This window comes from Nelumbo lutea, chromosome 2 (assembly GCF_056320005.1).
Source record: "Nelumbo lutea isolate HS-2025 chromosome 2, American lotus-T2T, whole genome shotgun sequence".
Lineage (NCBI taxonomy): Eukaryota > Viridiplantae > Streptophyta > Magnoliopsida > Proteales > Nelumbonaceae > Nelumbo > Nelumbo lutea.
This window is the reverse complement of record NC_142685.1, coordinates 96,783,774-96,806,197: the sequence shown is the minus strand read 5'-3', so window position 1 is coordinate 96,806,197 and position 22,424 is coordinate 96,783,774. Positions and strand designations below refer to the sequence as shown.

The 22,424-nt window shown below is 46.0% G+C and overlaps 1 pseudogene; it reads left to right on the top strand.

Moving 5' to 3' along the window:
- Positions 1-6,373: 6,373 nt before the first annotated feature.
- LOC148872202 (heat shock cognate 70 kDa protein-like) lies at positions 6,374-19,808 on the top strand (annotated as a pseudogene).
- Positions 19,809-22,424: the final 2,616 nt, after the last annotated feature.

The following is a 22,424-nucleotide window of genomic DNA, read 5'->3' as shown; positions in this document are numbered from 1 at the left end:
TCAAAATTTACTCCTAGATACGAGCATAAATTGTCTACGAGACTCTTGAGTATGAGTATAAACTATTCAACTTTTTAAACAACTCAATGTTTACTCCTGGATATGAGCATAAACTGTCTACATGACTCCCGAGTATGAGTATAAACTAGTCAACTTCCTAAGTAACTCAAAATTTGCTCCTAGATATGAGCATAAACTGTCTACAAGACTCCTGGGTATGAGTATAAACTAGTCAACTTCCTAAGTAACTCAAAATTTACTCCTAGATACGAGCATAAGCTAACTATGAGACTCCCAAGTATGAGTATAAACTATTCAACTTTTTAAATAACTTAGTGTTTGCTCCCGGATACGAGCATAAACTGTTTACAAGACTCTCGAGTATGAGTATAAACTAGTCAACTTCCTATGTAACTCAAAATTTACTCCAGGACACGAGCCTAAACTATCCACTAAGTGCTCCCAGATATGAGCTTAAACTATTTATGCTCCTGGACACGAGCCTAAACTATCCACTAAGAGCTCCTAGATAAGAGCCTAAACTATCTATAAAGCCCCAAGTCACAAACTACCTTATGAACTACGTCATGACTTGATCCCTCTAAGGGGTATGTAGGCAACCTGAAAAGGTGCAGTCACAAAATAACTTATTTGTATCACTCCTAGCTCGCATGAATATAAACTGTGAATGGCTAAAAACCAAAAAAAAAAAAAAAAATCTTACTCAGTAACCTACAAGAGTACGAACTACTGATGACATAAAAAAAAAAAGAAAAAAGAGAAAATTCTCTGCCCCTAGCCTGCAAGAGTATAAACTTTATAAGTTGGTGGTTGCATTGCCAATTACAAAAACAACCACCAACTTCGGGGGCATTTGTTGGAATATAATTTTTTGGGCCCATCATGGTAGGACCTAATGTAGGGGCCCACTAATCCTTCAGCCCAAGGGAGAGTTACCCCACCAACCCATCAACAAATGGGATTCCTCTCCATGATGACCCATTCAAATCCTTATATTACAATATTTAATCCAGCAAGATTGGTTAACAAATCAGTCAGCCTAGTGGGGCCCAACTGAATGCTAATCACACTTAAATTAAGATCCCTAAAAAGGGAAATACAATTGGCTAATAGATAGCTCAACCGGATTTACAAGATCCTTGAAATCGTGGAGTCAAAACCCTGCCAACTAGGCGTTTCTCTCACCAATCAATCTTAATTGCATTAAACCCAAAATCGGTGGAGAGAATCCTGCTAATAGTCATATATAGCTAATTTTGTGGGTCTCCCAAATTAAATGCTTGATTCCCAATCTGAATTGGGCAAGCTCTTTCACTATAAAAGGGGATGGGGGGCCTTCTTGTTCGGTTGGTTTTTCTCCCATTCGGCTCCCCCCTCCCTTCAACTACCGATTTCATCTCTGACCACTTCTGTTGCTTTTGAAAAAAAAAGAGGAGAAATGAGCTATACTAAGACCAAGGAAGAAAGAAGAAAGACTCCAACTCTTCAACTGCCGAAGCACCGAAATTGCTACAACTTCATACCATATCAATTGGGGAAATTTCGATCTTTAAGTTCCCGTAATCTAAAAGGCTTCAACTGCCAAATCAAAGGGTTTTATTTGCCAAGAAAAAGAGAGTTTGTATCCCACTTAAATTTCTGCAAAAGAAATTAAATTAAATTTCTTCGATTTGTCTTCATTAATTTTTGTGCTCCAAAATTTGCACGAAATTTGTGTCAACATATGCAGTTGTAAGAAACACCTTGAAAAGATTCGTGGAGGGAACCCTAAATCATGGCCACATGTGTAGAGAATCCACAATAAGGAATTTCCTAATTGGTTTATGAACATTGTTAGTAATGCATATTTTAAGTTTCCTTTTGGGAAATATTTGATGTTAATCCATTATCATGTTTTCGATAAGATATCCTTTGATTGTTATATAGATAATGACATTGCGTATTGAGGGAAAAGAACAAATTTTGAACATGAAGCAAACAGAAAAACCCAAAATAGTGGCATTGTTGTGACTATAAAAACAAATAGTTTTTCCAATACGTGAGATATGAACCCAGTTTTAGGTGACATTGCATATTATGGTGTGTTCACCGATATTATAGAATTGAATTATTATGATCATTTGAAGGTAATGCTATTCAAATGTGACTGGGTTAATGTTGCTCAATGTAAGGGGATGGAGGTTGACGAATTTGGATTTACTCTTGTCAGCTTCAATCACCTGTTGCATACAGATGAGCCGTTTGCTTTAGATTCTCAAGCAGAACATGTTTTCTATGTTCATGATCCCATTAACTCAAATTGGCATGTTGTTGTCAAGACAAATCCTAGAGATTTATATGATATGCATGGGGATGTTGATGCAGATGAAGATGATGGTGATATACTATATGAGCCTCATAGTGTGCAAAACTTAGTAGACAATATCCCATTAAGTAGTGATGATGTTAGTTGGGATAGAACAGATGCACCCTGTATAGAGATTGAGCAAGCATATGATTCCATACAATCAAATGGAGTGGGTGAAGATTATATTGAGTTTGATGATGTTAATAATAATGATGGGGACATTGACAGTGATTTGGAGATAACGATGAAGTTGATTTTAGCTAAGTTAGAGTCAATGTGAATTTTATTGTATAATTGGAAAATAATTAAATAATATTTTAAGTTGTATAATGTCGTACAAAATTCCAAGTATGCCATTTTTTGTCTCTATAGTTATCCTTTTGGAAGTATAGTTTTGTTTCTTTTTCTCTTGAGTGACTGTTGATCAGCTTCCTTTGTATTTCTTTCTTTTTTATTTTAATAAATTAAAATAACTATAAACTAGCCATATTGAAAATATGTGAAAATGGTTTTGCGTTGGCTAACTAGAATAAAGAGAACATGGTCACAAGCAAGCCGACCAATGCTCCAACTAACAACAAAACCAAGACATGAGACAGAGTATGATTCAACTTAGCCCCCGACACCTCACTCAAACTTGTAAGAAGAATCCACTATAGGCCAGCCTATTAGAGATTCATCTTCTATTAATACACGTAAGCTGAGAGACCCAACCATGGCATTAGATGATTGGAACATGTTTGAATGGCAGCGTATTAAGGTTGAGATAAATGAACCTAACCAATCGAGTGATGAAGCATCAAAGCAATTGGTTAAGTTTTTGGGTTCTATTTCATGAATATCATATAAATTGCCCATAGACATTGTAGACTGGAGAAAAGTCTCCAATGAATTAAAGAAAGACATATGGGACACAGTTGAGGTAAATGCATTGTTCTTTTAATATTATTTATCTTGTGACACCATATTGATTGGTGTTTTATTTTGGTTCTAGAAAAAAAAAATGATATTGATGAGCAGTTGAAAGACTTTTCTATGAAGTCCTTGGGTAAGAAGCGGAAAGATTGGAAATGTGATTTAAAGGCTAAATACTTTGACCCAAATCCAGATATTGCAAAACTTGGTTAACTTTTGGAAGTTTGAGAAGGGGATTGTAAGTGTAGTAGATATACTAAAACAAGTTCCACATTGAATGTATTGAATATCTAATAAAATTGTATATGATTATAGGCACGAGCTATGATCAATAAAGCTAATCTCTCTAAACAGAGATTAAAGCACACTGCTGGTGCAAAGAGTTATGTGAGGATTCAAGAAGAATTGGTATCATGTTATTTGATTTACTAAGTTTGTTGTTATATTTATATCATTTGTGTGTTAAGAATGAAAATATATAATACTTTTTTTTTTATAACAGCGAAAGGAAAGGAATAAAGAAATATCACTTACAGTTTACGACTCATAAGAAGAAAGATGGGGCACCTGTTGATCCACAATTTGTTGATATAATGGTAACCATATTTTAAATATGAAATCTTATAATTTATTAATGACATGTTAAACCATTATTATTAATAACACATTAATGGATGATCTTCTAGTGCTTTCAACTTGTGTGTTCTGTTTAAGGGACAAATGGAAAATTATATGTTAAAAAATCTAAAATAGGGGGAGGATAATGGACCAAATGACATATATGCTTATGTAACAGGCCAAAAGCGTCATGGCCAAGTGCATGGACTAGGATTGGGTCCGAACCCAAATAGGTTCAATGGCCCTTGACAAAGGAATGAAGAGTAAACAAGAATTGCACAAAAAAATGAAAAAGATAGTTGAAGAACGTGCAAATAAATTGGCCTAGGAAATAGGGAATTACGAGCTCAACTGGATGAAATGGAGGCTAGGTCAGCTAATAGACAGGAAATAGTTTGTTTATATGTAGTCGAAATCTTATTATGGACTAATTTGATATTTGTGTTCATCGTGTATAAATAAGGGCTCACAAGGAGAATCATCTCAGTTTCCAAAGCACTCTTCACTCATGCTTTCCAAAGCCCCTTTTACCATCAATTTAGTGCCAACCATAACAATGATTTATAGAATTTAATTGTAAGTGTTATTTTTTATCTGATGCATTAATTTTAAAATTAATACAAAGACATTTGATAATGATTGAATTACATTTGTAGGAAAACATGAAATGTTATTTGTTGACTAGCCATCAAGGGATGTTTGCATCTATAGCGGAAGCAACTATTATAAGTAACAATCAATCAAAAACCGTAGGCGGTATCCGATTTGGTCCAGGATGGGTTGAGGTTGTGATCGACATTCTTATCATCAATGATGCACTTCTAGTACGTCCACATGGATGTTACATGACAATCTGAATTGTTGTTGGTGTACCAATTGTTTGGTTTTATTGATTTGTAAGATTCTTTTACTATTTGTGTCATTTGAAGCAAGCATTTCAACATTAATTCTAATATCTATCATTGAAATAATTTCTTAAGTGGATTTGCCTTAGGAGCATGGGATGTCATTGGATCATTTGTTTTCTTTTGAATCACCCTTGTCTTGCAAGAGAACAATTAATTTTTTTTATTTAATAATTTATTTAAGATGCTTATAATAAATATTTTTTATGTTAAATGATTTTGTTCAAATTTTGTATATTTTCTTTTGGTTAGTATGAGAAAAAAAAAGGTTTGATATGGCCTTCAATGTATAATTATGTAAAAAGTTTAACAAAGAAGAATGAGATCATTAATCAGTATTGGTTTTTGTTATCTTGGGTCTTAGAGGGAAATGGATACATCAGTATTGGTCTTGGTTATCTTAGTCTTTTTCGAAATGTACTTGCCCACTTTTGAGTACATATAACCCCCTTTTATAGGATTGATGCTTCCGAATTTGATGGAACGGATCACATCATGGTCGTAACTCCTAACATAAAATGACTCTTGTAATGCATCCATTAATCGGGGGAAAGTAATTTTGAAATCCAATCCGGATCTCCTGCACACCAGAATTCTACCCACGTCTACCCACAACATACTATCCCCATGAATTGGGAATATCTCCCCCTGCATAATATATTATGTAGGACATGAGATGTTTTCCATGAATGGCTGTGATGTTATGTGGGAACTCCCCCTTGAAACCACCTTCTCCGCAAATGGTCCCCGCCGGAACTCTTGTCATCGTAGCAAAATTATAAAATCAAACTGGGCAAGACTCGCAGAAGAAAATTGAAATGAACTCACCATCTGATTCTGGAAAAACTGTGAAGAGAACTCTTCGCCGTCCCTGTATTAATAAGGACGTCAAGCGTCTCTCGTAGATATAATTAATTGTGATAAATACACAAACCAAAGCGCCTCTCGAGCGTTGTAAAGTTCCTGTAGACAACTTAGTTGTGATAAATAGTTAAATACGCGTGGTTTGATTGTGAAAAGAGTTTGTGAAGGCGTGAACAGGAATGAAAAGAAAACGCATGAAGGAACTCAGAAAGTTTTTACGCAAGAATCAAGAAGAATAGACCAATACAATTTTATTTTCATTTTTCGAATCCAATGTAAGTTGTTGGTTTGATTTTACTTGTTGATTCAGTTTTCGGAAGTCCTGAAAGGGGTGGCAGCTACAGGTTATATATCATTCTGACAAAAGATTTTGTTCCTGTCTATGCAGCCAGCAGTCGAAGAATCAAAAGCCCGTGGAAGAAACCAAGCTGAATGGTGTAAACAAAGCAGCAGATCTATATATAGATCGATTTCTGTGCGGCACCTTTGCAAAATATATCACATTTGAGAAAAAACAAAGGTTCGAACCAGTGACGTCAAATGCTCTACCACTGAGCTATGGACCCCAACTGATTGTTGCACTCACTGATATATAATTCATTTTATGAACCGGTTTTATCCTTTTATTTTTCATCATACATCGTAGGTTCCTTAATTTTTGTATAAATGTTCGATTCTTTTTGATCGGTTTGCGCTTAGAACAATGGCCGAAAATGTAAAAGGTCCGGCTATAGGTATCGATCTTGGAACTACATACTCGTGCGTCGCGATCTTGCAGCATGGTCGTGTTGAGATCATCGCTAACGTCCAGGGCAAGAGGACTACGCCATCGTGTGTTGCTTTCACTGATACTGAGCGTTTGATCGGAGATGGCGCTAACCAGGGTGCCAGGAACCTAACCAATACCGTCTTTGGCGAGTTTTAAACTCCTATCTTTTCTTGGTCCTAAATCTTTATATTGGTTTCACATTTATGCTGTTTCTTCTCTCTTTATTTGGAGCTGCGTTTGCTCGATTTAAGCGTTGATATGATAGATAGGATGAGTGTTGGTTTAGTTGGTCTTCATCGTTCCGTCTTCTTGAAAGTTGATGCAATCTTTTACCTTGGACAAAGGAATCGGATTTTCTTACTAATTATGTTCTCTTATATTCATTTCTGTTGAATGCAACTCTTTTACTGATCACAGATGCAAAGCGCTTGATCGGTAGGAGATTCAGTGATGCCTCTGTGCAGAGCGATGTTAAGTTGTGGCCCTTCAAGGTTATTGCCGGCCCTGGTGACAGACCGAAGATCTTGGTCACCTATAAGGGTAAGGAGAAACAGTTCGCTCCCGAGGAGATATCATCCATGGTCCTCATGAAGATGCGTGAGATCGCTGAAGCCTACCTTGGCTCCACCGTAAAGAACGCTGTTATCACCTGATGGAGCGCGATCCGGCTGGTCTTAGCTGTCCGCTGTCTTGCTTTCGAACGGGGTAGCAGGGATTCTGAAACGGAAGAGATGGGAAAGCTCCGGGGGGAACCCGGTGTAGAGGCTTCGAAGCTCAAGTTAGAATCCTTCAAAAGCAAGGTAATACCAGATAGCGCAAAGTTTGCATACCTCCGTTGTCGGGGGGCAGGGGGCTCTTATAGTCACTTCGTGTACTCGTCCCGAGGCCCTTGTCAGACCGGGTATGATTACCCTTGCGCTTGTCAACTCGGCCGTCGTCCCTTCTGCTGAGACAGAACCGTCACTGCCTAACCGTCTAACTGGAGATGGCGGCGTCAGTGACGGTGGCAGGTGGCCGTTTAGAGTGCTGCTGCCAAACGTCAGATCCCAAGTCAGTCAGGCGTGGCGCCCTCGGGCACGGACTTCCCTGGTGTCAGGCATGGTACGACTTGTTTGGCTTTGGTGCCCAGAAGATAATGTGAAGTGTTGAGCGAGGCAGTCTTGAGCTCGGAGGTATCCCGAACTGTTACAAGGTGGGTCAGTTCGGCGAAGTCTATCCCGAGCTGTTACAAGGTGGCAGTTCGGCGAAGTCTACCCCGAGCTGTTACAAGGTGGGTCAATTCGGCGAAGTGTATCCCAAGCTGTTACAAGGTAGTTCGGCGAAGTCTATCCCGAGCTGTTACAAGGTAGTTCGGCGAAGTCTATCCCAAGCTGTTACAAGGCGGTAGTTCGGCGAAGTCTATCCTGAGCTGTTACAAGGTGGCAATTCGGCGAAGTCTATCCCGAGCTGTTACAAGGTGGCAGTTCGGCGAAGTCTATCCCGAGCTGTTAAAAGGTGGCAGTTCGGCGAAGTCTATCCTGAGCTGTTACAAGGTGGGTTAGTTCGGCGGTCTATCCCGAACTGTTACAAGGTGGCAGTTCGGCGAAGTCTATCCCGAGCTGTTACAAGGTGGCAGTTCGGCGAAGTCTATCCCGATCTGTTACAAGGTGGCAGTTCGGCGAAGTCTATCCCGAGCTGTTACAAGGTGGCAGTTCGGCGAAGTGTGTCCCCTTGTTCCCACCTAGGCTTGGCCCCTTTTTCCGAGCTGTCGTTGCTGCCACGTGTCTCATAATAAAGAGGTCGGTCCAAATCTTCCTTCATCAATTGCCCCCCACTCCTTGCGCCGAGGGCCTTGCCATGGTGCGGGGAGTTTTCACGAGGTGGTTGTAGATTTGTCCCGTCCTTCAAACCTTCATTGTATGAGATGCTTTTGCTAGGGTTTTTTCGATTTTCGAGAAGGCTGGAAACATGCTTACTCAAGAACGCTGGTGATTGTGACCGTGCATTTTAAATTTCAAACCAACTCGCGCCACTGGGACGTGACAGCGGGTCATTTCAAAAAGGCACGCCACTGCTGTACGTGCGCCGTTGACTGTCAGGGAGACGTGCGGCGCGTCAGCTTCGAAAAGACGCGTGTCGAAGCGACGTCGGTTTCAAAAAGACGTGCTGACGTTTCACTTTTTTCAGAAAGACGTGCGCCAATCACGTCTCGACTTTAAGGGTTGTGCGGTCGGTAAGAACGTGGGCCGTCGGATCGTCTTCAGTCTGCACGGTCGATTCTTGGTTACTGTAGCTATAAATAGTGGGGGACCCCGGTTGGTTTGTCACTTCTGCGGTTTGTCTACTGAGTTCGCGTCCAACCTTTCAACTCGCGTCCAAATCTTTTCCAGCTCGCGTCGAGGCTGGTTATACAGTCTTCACGGTTCTTTGGCTTGTTCTTCAAACTTTCCGGTGAGTACTTTCTTGAATCTCTCTTTCCCCCAATGTCTAGCTTTGATAGCTCAGACGATTCTTCGAGTAGGGCCGACGTAGGTTCCACCAATCGAGCCGTGTCCCCAGACTGCCTCAGTGATCCTGAAGTGGAGCTTGAAGACTATGAACCAGTGGGTCGAGTCGCTTCGGGCAGTTTGGCGTCTAACTCCCACCGAGGTCGGATGCTAGACAGGTTTGGTCCTTCGACCATGACGCCTGAGGGGCTTCAATCCATACTTCTGTCCTACAATCTTCCTGGGGGGTACACATATTTCATTCCTTCGGGTAGCTTTCCTTGGGAACACGGTCCCGATGAGATCGTGATTTTTCGAGAGCAGCTCGCTGCAGGGTTGCGACTTCCTTTCCATCCCCTTCTCGTCGAAGTCATAAACCACTTCGGTGTCACCATTGGCCAGCTTCATCCGAACTCTATTCGGAACCTGGTGGGGACAATATCCCTTTTTTGCGAGCAGAACTTCCCCTTGGACTTAGAGATATTCTCCTCTATCTTGATGCTCAAGAGACAGGCGGGTCCTCTTCCTGGGGGGAGACGGGCATATTACCTTACTCATCGCCAGGGTTTTAAGCTTATGCAAGATCTTCCTAACAAGGTCCCAGCGTGGAAGCGGGACTACTTCGGCGTGCGAAGTGCACAAGGATGACCCTTTTAGACCGGGTGGGGTGAGGCCGCTCCCGACTTGGGCGTAACTCTTGATAAAGAGACGGTGAAGGGTCTCTGGCAGTGGGCACGGCAAGGCTTAAAGTGCCACCACTACTTAACGGAGGCTAAGCTTTTTGCAGCCGGCCTGAGTTCGGGTAGGCTTCTTGCTATGCGGTTTTTTTTTTTGATGTCGAACTCGTTTCTGTAGGTGTGATGGATGCGGAGAGAACTCGCGGCGGGCGTTTGTTCCAAGGTATAAAGAGGAGGAAGCGGGTCGCCAAGCGAACTCGTAACGAGCTGCCCCTGGATGAGGAGCCCCAAGCCCCAGACCATACGACAGAGGATCTGCCCAGGGAGCCCGAAGTGACTCCACCGGTGCACGAGACTGCCGGGGCACCTTTCGCTGAAACCACTTATACGGGCGCCCCTACGTACTCAAGTGCTCCTCACTCCGGGTCTGCTCATACGCGGGCTGGGCCCTCAGGCTCGGGAGCTCAAGGGGAGTTTAGGAGCATGTTGACGCCGAACTACGCTCTTTAGAAGAGTAGGGACGCTACTTTCCCCGAGGAGGTCGCGGCGTTGACCGATCTTCCCTTGAATCAAGTCGCTTGCCACGCCGTAACACATGCCATGGTGGTAAGTAAGATTCTGTCTTATTTAATTCCGTTGCTTCTGTTGTCTTTTTGCTCACTTGTTTCTTTTGGTAGGTGAATTCTTCGATTCATGCCTTGGCGGCCCAAGTGGAGAGGAGCTCGCGACAGGCGCGAGTTGCTGAGGCTGCTGCTCATGCTGCTGAAGAAGCCTTCCGTGCTGCAGAGGCAAATACCCGGGCTGCTGAGGCGGCTGCTTATGCTGCTGAAAAGGCTGCTCGCGTCCCGATGGCCAGACAGGCGAGGTCTCAGCATGACGCCGAGGCCATGGGGGTAGTTGTCAAGCACATGGCGGACTTGAAGTTGGATTTGCAGCATCAAGTCGAGTATTTTTAGGAGGACATTAGGGAGAGAACACAGATTTTTTCCCAAGGCATTGAAGACGCCAAAAAGAAGGCAGTTGAAGACTACATTGCCTCCCCGCGTTTTGACGATCTGATGGTGGACTCTTACAGGAGGGGGTTCAAGTTGAGCCGGTGGATGATCCGGAATACATACCCCGACCTCGATGTAAGTGCCATAAACACTTCGCGCATAACTCAGGAGATGGCCAACGCTGCCGATGGCGAGCCGGACTCTGAAGGAGAGGCAGGGCCTTCGGGTGTTGTTGAAGTGCCTTCCGATGGTGAAGAAGTGGCTCCGGGAATGTAAATTTTTTTTTTTTTTTGCCAGTGGACTGTTTCTTGCAATGGAGTCTTTTTCCCCTTGCTCATCTTCCCCAAGCTGTTTCTTTGCCGGGTTTTTAAATTTCCGTGGCCTTTTATGCCACGAACTGATTTTTGCCGAGCTGATAATGTGCTGAAGTTCCTCGGCTTGCCTTGTGGCACATGGCCTGATTTCGTCCACTTCGCTAGGTGGTTTATAGGTAGTATCGCCTCAAGTTCACGATGTTCCACGTTCGGGGTACTCGTTTGCCTTCCAAGGTTTCGAGTTCGTATGCGCCCCCGAGCGCTGTTTTTACTTTATAGGGCCCTTCCCAATTAGGTCCAAGCTTGCTGACGCCGGGTTCGGGCACCATAATCTTCCGGAAGACCAGGTCGCCGACTCGGAAGCTTCGTCGCTTTACTCTGCTATTGTAGTAGCAAGCTACTTGCTGCTGGTATGCCGCTGTTTGGATGTGCGCGAGGTCCCTTACCTCGTCCAGTAGGTCGAGGTTGGTGCGTAACTCATCTCCGTTCGTCCGGTCGTTGTATGTTTCTAATCGCAACGTTGGTATTTCGATTTCCGCCGGGATCACTGCTTCAGTGCCGTAGGTGAGGTTGAAGGGGGTTTCTCTCGTGGCTGCTTTTTCGGTCGTTCGGTGAGCCCATAAGACACTTGGTAGCTCTTCGGCCCACAATCCCTTAGCTCGATCCAGACGTGCTTTCAGTCCGCGCAGGATGGCTCTGTTCATTATTTCCGTCTGACCGTTTTCCTATGGGTGCGTGACTGACGTGAAATTTTGCCGAATCCCCTTGTCCTGGCACCACTCTTGGAACTTGATATCCTCGAACTGTTTGCCGTTGTCGGAAATTAGAACTCGAGGTAATCCGAACCGACATACTATGTTCTTCCAAAAGAAGTTCTGTATGTTTCGGGCCGTAACAGTTGCCAGAGGTTCGGCTTCTATCCACTTCGTAAAATAATCTACCGCAACAACTAAGAATTTTCTTCCGCCTGTTGCTGGTGGGAATGGCCCAAGGAGGTTGATGCCCCATTGTGCAAAGGGCCATGGGCTGGTGAGGTATTTGAGGTCGGAGGCAGGTTGATGGTGGATGTTAGCGTGCTTCTGACACTTGTCGCATTTTCTGACGAGCTCGACAGCTTCTGCCTTCATTGTTGGCCAGTAGTATCCTTGTCGAAGTGCCTTTTGGGCGAGTGCTCTGCCCCCCAAGTGTCCCCCGCACAGGCCTTCATGAGTGTCGCGGAGTACAAACTCGGCTTCAGTAGGTCGTAGGCACCGCAAATAGGGGAGCGTGTACGACCGTCGGTATAACCGTTCGTCTATTATGACATATTTGGCCGCCTGGCGCTGCACCCTCTTGGCGGCATTGCGTTCTACAGGGAGGGTTCCGTCTATCAGGAAGCTCGCGAGTGGATCGATCTAGCTCGGCTCTGCTTCTAAGATGGGAGCGACTTCCTCTGTCCCCCCGAGAATACTAGGCCGAGGTAAGTCCTATATGTACACAGTTCTCATATTGTTGTGACTCGTGCTGGCTAACCGGGACAGGGCGTCGATCTCAGTGTTTTCGGACCACGGGATTTGCCTGATGATGTGTGACCAGAAGTTGAGCAGGGCTTCTTTTACTTTGGCCAAATATGCGATCATGGAGAGATCGTGTGCTTCGTATTCGCCGGTGACTTGGTTTACCACGAGCTGAGAATCGCTGTAGATGACCAAGTGTTTTGCCTTTACCTTTCGCGCTAGGTCCAGCCCGGCGATTAGCGCTTCGTACTCTGCCTCGTTGTTGGATGCCGCAAACTCAAAGCATAGCGCGCACTCTACTTTTGTGCTGCTCGGGCCGCACAAGACTATTCCAGCTCTACTGCCTTGCCGGTTCGAGGAACCATCCACGTGAAGGATCCAGGGCTCCTCATCCCAATTTGCTCTTCGCCTGATCAGGAGAGAGGCCACACTGGGTGCTACTTCACGGGGTTCAAACTCTATGGGCTCAGGAGCTCCGGGTTCGCCGTAAATGGGGACATCGGGCTCGACCTGTGGAGCTTCATGGCTGAAGGTACACTCGACGATAAAATCTGCCAAAGCTTGGGCCTTGATAGCGGTTCTCGGTTTGTACTGGAGGTCGTACTCGCTAAGTTCGATGGCCCATTTCGTCAGTCGACCGGAGACTTCGGGTTTGAGTAAAACTTGTCTAAGAGGTTTGTCAGTTAGGACGATGACGGTGTGAGCTTGGAAGTACGGGCGGAGTTTCCGAGCTGCTATTAATAGGGCGTATGCTAGTTTTTCTATCTCCGGGTACCTTGCCTCTGCTCCCTGCAAAATTTTTCTGACATAATATATGGATCATTGGACCCGGTCTGTTTCCTTTATTAGTACCGAACTGACCGCCTCGTCACTCGCCGAGAGGTACAGTTGTAAGACCTCGCCCACCTCGGACCGGGCTAAGGTTGGTATACTAGCGAGGTAACCTTTTAGTTCGTCGAACGCGAACTGGCAGTCCTGGGTCCATTCGAACCCTTTGCCTTTGATTGCCTTGAAGAAGGGTAGGCAGCGGTCTGCTGACTTAGATAAGAAGCGGCTTAGAGCGGCTATGCGGCCGTTTAGCCTCTGAACCTCTTTTACTTTCCGATGTGGTTTCATATATAGAATGGCTTTTATTTTGTCTGGGTTGGCCTCAATACTGCGCCGATTGACAATGTAGCCTAGGAACTTGCCCGAAGTGACGCCGAAGACACACTTGTTGGGATTCAACTTCATGCTAAAGTGACGCAGGATTTGGAAAATAGAATCTAAGTCTGGTATTAACTCTTGTGAAAACTGAGTTTTGACGACCATGTCGTCTACATAGCACTCTATCTTCGTACCAATCAGGGGCCGAAATAGCTTATTTACAAGTCTTTGGAAAGTTGCCCCGACGTTTTTTAGTCCAAAGGGCATGACTTTGTAGCAATACAGGCCGAACTCGGTTATGAAGCTAGTTTTTTCCTCATCGGATGGGTCCATCCTAACTTGGTTGTAGCTCGAGTAGGCGTCCAGGAAGCTTAGCAACTCGTTTCCCGAGGTCGCATCCACTAGGCGGTCAATTCTGGGGAGGGGGAAGCAATCTTTCGGGTAGGCTCGGTTCAGATCGGTATAGCCGACGCACATGCGCCACTTGCCGCTTGCCTTTTTTACCAACACCGGGTTGGCCACCTAGCTCGGGTAGTGGACTTCCCTTATGAAGTTTGTTGCGAGGAGCTTCTCGACCTCCTCGTCGACCGCTCTCTAGCGTTCTGGGGCTAAGTTGTGTTTCTTCTGTCTAACGGGTCTGACTACAGGGTCAGTATTAAGTTTGTGAGTTATCAGTCCGGGGCTAATGCCGGGCATGTCGGCCGCGGACCAGGCAAAAATATCTAAATTTTAAAGTAAAAAACTCACCAGTTCGGCTCGTAGGGGGTCTTCGATGGAAGCTCCGATGCTTAGTGTGCGAGCTGGGTCCGTAGCTGAAGTCTGGATTGCGACTGTTTCCTCCGTGGGCGAAGCTCGCTCCTCACCTTGCTCCGCCGGCCGCTCCAGCTCGAGGTCGTCGGCCGCCTTGGTTTTTCCCTTTAGGGCGGCAACGTAGCACTTGCAGGACTCGAGCTGGTCGCCCCGCGCTACCCCTATACCGAAGTCCGTAGGGAACTTCATGGCCAAATAGTAGGTGGAGACCGCCGCCCGTAGGACATGCGTGATCGGCCGCCCTATTATGGCATTGTATGGGGAGGGGGTCGCGACTACCAGGAAATCATGGTTGAGTCTGACCGCACAAGGCCATGTGCCGACTTCCATAGGGACAGTTATTTTCTCGAGGGGCCTAACTTCCTCTCCGCTGAAACCTACCAGGGGAGTGTTCGCGGGCTTCAGCTCGCTCCTCTTTAACTGCAGCTGGTCAAATGCCGATTTGAAGAGGATGTCCGCTGAGATGCCCGAATCTACGAGTACGCGCCTGACCTCGAAATCGCTGATCCTTAGCTTAATGACAAGCGCGTCATCATGGGGGTAGTGGACTCCTCGCGCGTCGTCCTCCATGAAAAAGATTGGCTCTTCGGTCTTTGGCCTCTTTGGGGGGTTCCTTTCTTCGAGGGCCGCTTTGCGAACTGAAGTCTGGGCTGCTGCCGAGGTACACCCCGCTACCACTGATCCTCCCACTATTACATGGATGGTTCCCCGAACTAGCCTCTCTTTCGGAGGCTGTTTCTGCAACGGTTTGACAGGTCTGTTGCTAGACTCGGGTGCATCCCTTTCGTGCTCCCCTTGCCGACCTGCTTTATTATTGTTGTGCTGTACAAAGTTTCTCAAGTATCCACGACGGATGAGTCCCTCTATCTCGTCCCGAAGGTTATTACACTGTTCGGTGCTATGACCATGGTCTCTATGGAAACTACAATACAAATTCTTGTTTCTATCGTTCGGATTTCCCTTCAGGCGAGGTGGCCACTTAACGTACGGAGCGTCTTTGATCGTCATTAAGATCTCTGTCCGCCTCGTGTTCAACGACGTGTAGTCTGTCCGAACTGCTAGGGGGGCCCGGAAGGACTGGTTCGGCTTTGGCTCCCGGGTTGGGTTTTTTCTACTCACTGGGTTGGAGAGCTCGCCTTCTCTCTTTCTTTTCTCATTCCCGCCTTCGGTTCGTTGGTTGTTCTCTTCCTCAGTCCTCATGAACTTATCCGCGAGTTTGAGGAATTCGGCCACGGTCGCGGGCTGGTTGGCGACCATGTGCCATTTGAACTCTTTGTGCGTCACTCCTCTTTTGGCCGCCACGAGCTGCACTGCGGGGTCCAACCGCGGTATTTGCAAGCATGCCTCGTTGAGCTGTTTGATGTAGTCCCGAATAGATTCTCCTTCTCTTTGGACCACTCCGAAGATGCTTTCCTCTGTTTTGGGGCACCGTCAGCTGGTGACGAAGTGTGTGGTGAACACTTGCACGAACTGGGCCCAGCACTTTATCGACCCGGGGGCCAGGTTCCTGTACCAAGTGCGGGCTACCCCTCTGAGGGTGGTGGTAAAGGCCACGCACATGCACAATTCGCTAGCCCTGGCGAGGTGCATTTGCGACTGAAAGGCGTCAACGTGGTCGTTGGAGTCGAAGGACCCGTCGTACTTGTCCAGAGGTGGGAGTTTGAAGTCTCTGGGTAAGGGGACCGCCAGGAGTTCCGATGCGAGGGGGGAAGGAACAGAGAGAGCCGGGGTAGCCCCTACCTCGTCCGAGCTCGTGGCTTTGCCTCTAAGTTCCGATAAGGCGCGGGTAGTGGTTTGGCGACTTCACCGGCGCCTTCGCCGTTGAGCGGGCCTTGTGCTGGCGCTGTTGGCCTCCGTGTTACCGAGCTCGATGGGCCCGGAATGTTGGTAGTCCGCCGCCAGGGTGCTGAATCGATTTTCGGTGAGCGGGAGCTCGGGCTTGGAGCGCCGGGGTGCCGACCTCGCGGGTGAGGTTCCCGACCCACCCGCGGGTTGCGAGGTGGGGATGACATTTTTCTCTCTTCGGCCTGGGGACGAGGCCTGGCTGTTGGGGTGGTTCTGGGGCCGGGAGGCCTTCACCTGGCGGGGGCGCCCATCCTGCGGGGAGGCCTTGACAGGCCTCGGGGCAAGGTGGCGAGGTGGAAGTAGTGGTTGGTTCAGTGGCAGTTGGGGGAACTGCTGTTGATAGTGATACGGGGAGATGTTGTGCAGCACTTGGTGCTGGTGAAGCTGGTGTTGCTGGAACTGTTGCATTTGGGCTTGCATTGCCCGCATGCACTGCATCAGGTCCTCTAATCGGTCTTGGCTAACTGCCAGGGGGACGGTAGTTGGTTCAGTGAAAGTTGTCTCAATGGGGAGAGGAAAGGGGACGTTTGTGGTAGGAGGGTTTACGGGTGCCACTGCTTGTGGCTTGTTCAGGATGGGGATCCCATCCGCCAAAAGGGGGATGGTGAACTGTCCAACGCACACTACGGGGACCTGAAGTTGCTCCCTGGTGGCGTTTGTCTCCGTGCCACGTCCAGTGTTGCTGGAGGAGGCCATGAGTGTTGGGTTTTTTGAAGAAGAAAGGGGGTATCGAAGTTTGGAGGGAGGCTTTTTGAAGCGTTTTCCCACAGACGACATCAATTGATGGAGCACGATCCGGCTGGTCTTAGTTGTCCGCTGCCTTGCTTCCGAACGGGGTAGCAGGGATCCTAAAACGGAAGAGATGGGAAAGCTCCGGGGGGAACCCGGTGTAGAGGCTCTGAATCTCAAGTTAGAATCCTTCAAAAGCAAGGTAATACCAGATAGCGCAAAGTTTGCATACCTCCGTTGTCGGGGGGCAGGGGGCTCTTATAGTCACTTCGTGTACTCGTCCCGAGGCCCTTGTCAGACCGGGTATGATTACCCTTGCGCTTGTCAACTCGGCCGTCGTCCCTTCTGCTGAGACAGAACCGTCACTGCCTAACCGTCTAACTGGAGATGGCGGCGTCAGTGACGGTGGCAGGTGGCCGTTTAGAGTGCTGCTGCCAAACGTCAGATCCCAAGTCAGTCAGGCGTGGCGCCCTCGAGCACGGACTTCCCTGGTGTCAGGCATGGTACGACTTGTTTGGCTTTGGTGCCCAGAAGATGATGCGAAGTGCTGAGCGAGGCGGTCTTGAGCTCGGAGGTATCCCGAACTGTTACAAGGTGGGTCAGTTCGGCGAAGTCTATCCCGAGCTGTTACAAGGTGGCAGTTCGGCGAAGTCTACCCCGAGCTGTTACAAGGTGGGTCAGTTCGGCGAAGTGTATCCCGAGCTGTTACAAGGTAGTTCGGCGAAGTCTATCCCGAGCTGTTACAAGGTAGTTCGGCGAAGTCTATCCCGAGCTGTTACAAGGCGACAGTTTGGCGAAGTCTATCCTGAGCTGTTACAAGGTGGCAGTTCGGCGAAGTCTATCCCGAGCTGTTACAAGGTGGCAGTTCGGCGAAGTCTATCCCGAGCTGTTACAAGGTGGGTTAGTTCGGCGGTCTATCCCGAACTGTTACAAGGTGGCGGTTCGGCGAAGTCTATCCCGAGCTGTTACAAGGTGGCAGTTCGGCGAATTCTATCCCGAGCTGTTACAAGGTGGCAGTTCGGCGAAGTGTGTCCCCTTGTTCCCGCCTAGACTTGGTCCCTTTTGCCGAGCTGTCGTTGCTGCCATGTGTCTCATAATAAAGAGGTCAGGCCAAATCTTCCTTCATCATCACCGTCCCTGCTTACTTCAACGACTCTCAGCGTCAGGCGACAATGGATGCTGGTGTTATTGCCGGCCTCACCGTCTTGCGTATTATCAACGAGTCCAGCGCGGCTGCCATCGCATATGGTCTGGATACGAAGGCCCTTAGCAGAGATGAAGTGAAGGACGTGCTAATCTTCGACCTCGGCGGTCCTTGGATGCATCCTTCTTGATCGAGAGTGGAAGAAGATCTCATTAAGATCAAGGCCACCACTGGAGACATCCATCTTGGAGGCGAAGACTTCGACAACCGCATGGTGGACCACTTCGTGCAGGAATTCAAAAGGAAGCACAACAAGGACATAAGTGGGGATCCCAGAGCCCTCCGGAAGCTGAGGACTCATTGTGAGAGGGTAATTAAAGAGGATTCTGTCTTCTTCTGCCCATACCACCATTGAAATTGATTCTTTGTACGAGGGTATTGACGTCTGTTGCACAATCACCCGTGCCAGATTCGAAGAGCTCAACGTGGATCTTTTCAGAAAGTGTATGGAGTCCGTTGAAAAGTGTCTTTGGGTTTGTAGGATGGAGTCCGGATTTCTTGCACTTGGTTTCGTGTATGCTGGGGTGCACTTCCAATCGGATTTTAACACGTCGTGGTTCACATGCACACCCATCTCACATGTGCCAAAAAATTAAACAGAACTTTGTCCTCTTATAATTTTATAAAATATTTTTTGAAATTAAAAAAATGAAAAAGAGAACTATTCATCTTCTTCCCCAACTCGACAATCAAAGAGCGGCGGCCAGCTTCACGGATACACCCTTCAATCCTTTCCATCTCTGGGTAACAGAAGTTGGTACTCAGAAGATCACTTTCTCTTATTTGATCATTCACTATGTGGCATCAAACAACGTTGACAAATACTCTTTGAGGAAAAAAAGAGCTAGTGCCTAATGGGGAAGTTACCGCTTGGGTAGATTGAATCTTCATTTAAGTTTCAAAATCTTGTATGGTTGTTGACAATTTAAAACAGCCAATCTGAAGCTATTTCACAGTTTGGCCTAGCTTAACGTTTTTTGTGTTTTTTCTTGTCTTGTGTTATTCTTACTGCGCTTGTTTCAAGTAATGCATTATAAGAACCTGTGTCAAGGACGACTCTGCGCATATTTCATTTCTTGATTTGGATTATATTATTTGTTTTATTTTGCTTCAGTTTCTACAGGGGTATTATTAAAGACATTAACTATTATCAACAACTGCAACTTCACAGTACAGCCGGAGGTGCAATCCGGCAGCACATCAGAGCAGCCAAGTACAACACGCTTCGCTCTCCAAAATGGCAAGTCCAAGTCGATTATTAGGGAAATTAGAAAATGAAGGGGGATCTGCTGCTCCTCCGGTCACCGTGGCTGAATCCAAATTAAACGGAAACAATTTGCAATATTAATAAATGTTCATGTGAGCCAGATGTTTATGTGAACCACAACGTGTTAAAATCCGATTGGAAATGCTCAAGTGCAGGAAATCCGAACTCGCTAGGATGGATAACAGTAAAGTTCACGATGTCGTCCTTGTTGGTGGGTCTCTAGTCTCTACTAGGATTCCTAAGTTCTAGCAATTGTTGCAGGACTTCTTTAACGGGAAGGAGCTCTACAAGAACATCAACCCCAACGAGGCCGTTGCTTATGGTGTTGCTGTCCACGCTGCTCTCTTGAGTGGTGACTGGTGAGGGTAAGGATAAAGTGCAGGACTTCCTACTTCTGGATGTTACCAATAACAATTATTAAAATTTTAGGTATTAACAATAATTTTGAATACTTTTAGTTAATTAACAATGGATTTTGATTATTAATTTAGTATTAATTAATAATAAATAAAATTATTAAATCTTTCAGATTTTCTCATGCATCGCATGGGTCCCTGCTAGTCCATATATATCTATCTATATATATATATATATGTATGTATTAAAATTGGTTTGTCTATGTCAACGGCCCTCTCCTTTCAAAAACCTCATTCTAATTTTCTATTTTTTTATTTTTATTTTTCTTTTATTTCACATAATTCGTATGAACATCAATCAAAAGCAAGAAACGTTTGGGCTTCCAAGACATCTCCCACCCTCCATCTTTTCTTTCATTTACCACAAGGTCTCGAGGGAGGAAAAGAACACAGAACGAGAGAGCTCTCTCTCCCCTACGTCTTTCTCTTACTCTGGTATTCTCTTTCCTACCTCTTCCACAACCTCTCTATCTTCTCAATAACGCTACCCTCCCTATCTTCCTTCAACAATTTTCTTCTTACTTCTCATGTCACAGGAGAAATAGAGCGACAAGGTCTAGAAGTTTCTTTTCAGTTGATTTGCATAGATAGAGTGGAAAACTGTGGGATAGTATCTGTTAATCAAAAAAGGTTAAAGAAGGTGAGTGGGGGAAGGAGAGATAGAAAGTAGATAGGAGGATAAGAGGAATAAGTGATTGTTTCAACTCGGCATCTCTATATGTTTTAAGGATTCAAGGAGTCGACCAATCAATTGAAGCTGATCAACTAGCAGAAAGTCTTTCAGCTATATTCTAAATGGAAGCTATATTCAAAACGGCAAATTCTAATTGAGGCCTTTCAACTTTGAAAGCCTCTGTGAGGAAAAAGTAACATTCTTAAGTTCGATGCATAATGGAGTGAGTTTGACTTCTATTAGGTAACTATAAAGGGTGATCCTCTAATGGTTTCCAGTTCTGATTTATAGGGTTAAGACGATGTCTGCTACATTGAAGGCCGAAGGCTGAATGAAATGGAATAATTGAAGGCTGAAGGAATTCTCATACCTAGACTTTAGTTTATAATCCAATATGTCTTGATCTTCTCTGACATTATTTGTAACATATGGGCACATAAGGAACTTGCTCATTTCTTCACCCTTTCTATTCTATTCCCAGGACAGATTGACTATAATATGCTAATCAAGAAATTAATGGTTAGTAGGTACCGTGTAGGTAGTGATTTTCCTTTTTTTCCACCTATGGAAATTTAAATATTTTTTCTATTGAATTTTAGTTTAGCTTACCAATTTTGTGGATTGATCAAAATTTATTGACTATGGGGACTAATGAGGGGTAGTTTGGCCCGAACTATCACCACCTGAACATGTGGAAGTGACTTGCTGACGGGACGATGACTCAACACTTCCTGCTACCTCAGCAAGCTAGGTCAATTTGGGTACCTCGGGCACCTCGGCCAAGACCAAGGTCCGAGCAGCTCACAATGCCCAACCTGTCAAGGTGACACGAAGCCAACTTCTAGAACCAAGCTAATTGTCTCTGACCTCTCCGAGATCACGTTGCACATTTGACAACCTTATCCTCATCTCGCCCGGATCGAATGATCTCGATAAGATTTATTAGCTAGCATGAAGTCCTCCTCCTGGTGCGTAACGGATTCCTGGTAGTGCGGACCGAAGATCTTGGAGGTGTTTTGTGAGACCTACAACAGCTCATCTATATAAGGACACCAACCCCGTCTTAAGGTATGCGTGATCTATTGCTCACTAGCCTACTAGCACACAAGCTTTCAACTCGCACACTAGAGCACTAACTTAAGCATCAGAGCACCCACACCAGGTAAGCCACCCCAAGTCCTCTTAGCCTTCTTCTTTTGCAGTTCAATCGGCCAGCAAAGCAGATCGACATCCAAGCTGCCCTCCAGCTAAGAGCATCCAGATCGCACACAATCAATTGATTCCATCTGTAGGAACCACTACATAAAAGCTAAGTTCCTACCACTTAGCTATGAGCATCCAGATCACCAACAAGAAAGTCTAGATGCCTGTCACTGGGGGGCAAGAGCAGCTAGCACTCAACCCAGAGGGCCCCTCTGTGACTATTGGGCAGGTCATAGTGCCCTTCACTCTTCTAGGAGTGTCAGCACTACAGAACCCTGCATTCCTAGTCCAACAAGTTAACGCACCCTGCCTCATGTGAGCGCCACTCTCCTGGTAGTAGAGCCCTCCATGGTTCCCGCCAGGATAGAAGTATGGTAGTTCCATGAGCTCATGCAGAGCGTCCGAATCATGCATAAGCAGAAGTAAGGCAGTTCCAATTTCCGCCTCTTCCTCAGTAGAACTAGAATCAGAATAGATTTCAATTTCCACCTTGAAACGAAGTACCACCTTGGGACCCAACACCAAGCCACTGTCCACCACCACCCAGACAGCTCGTCAATTAGCGAAACAACCTACCACAACGTAGCTGCCAGAGTGATCAGTAGCAATGAGCAGGGAACGAACAACGCCGTCATGAGCAGCATGACCAACAGCACCACCAACACAATCAACAAGACAATAGGCAACCAAGCAATAAGTAGCCCGAGGTGAGGGGAGAGGATCCCGCCCGGGATTCTTCCTATCA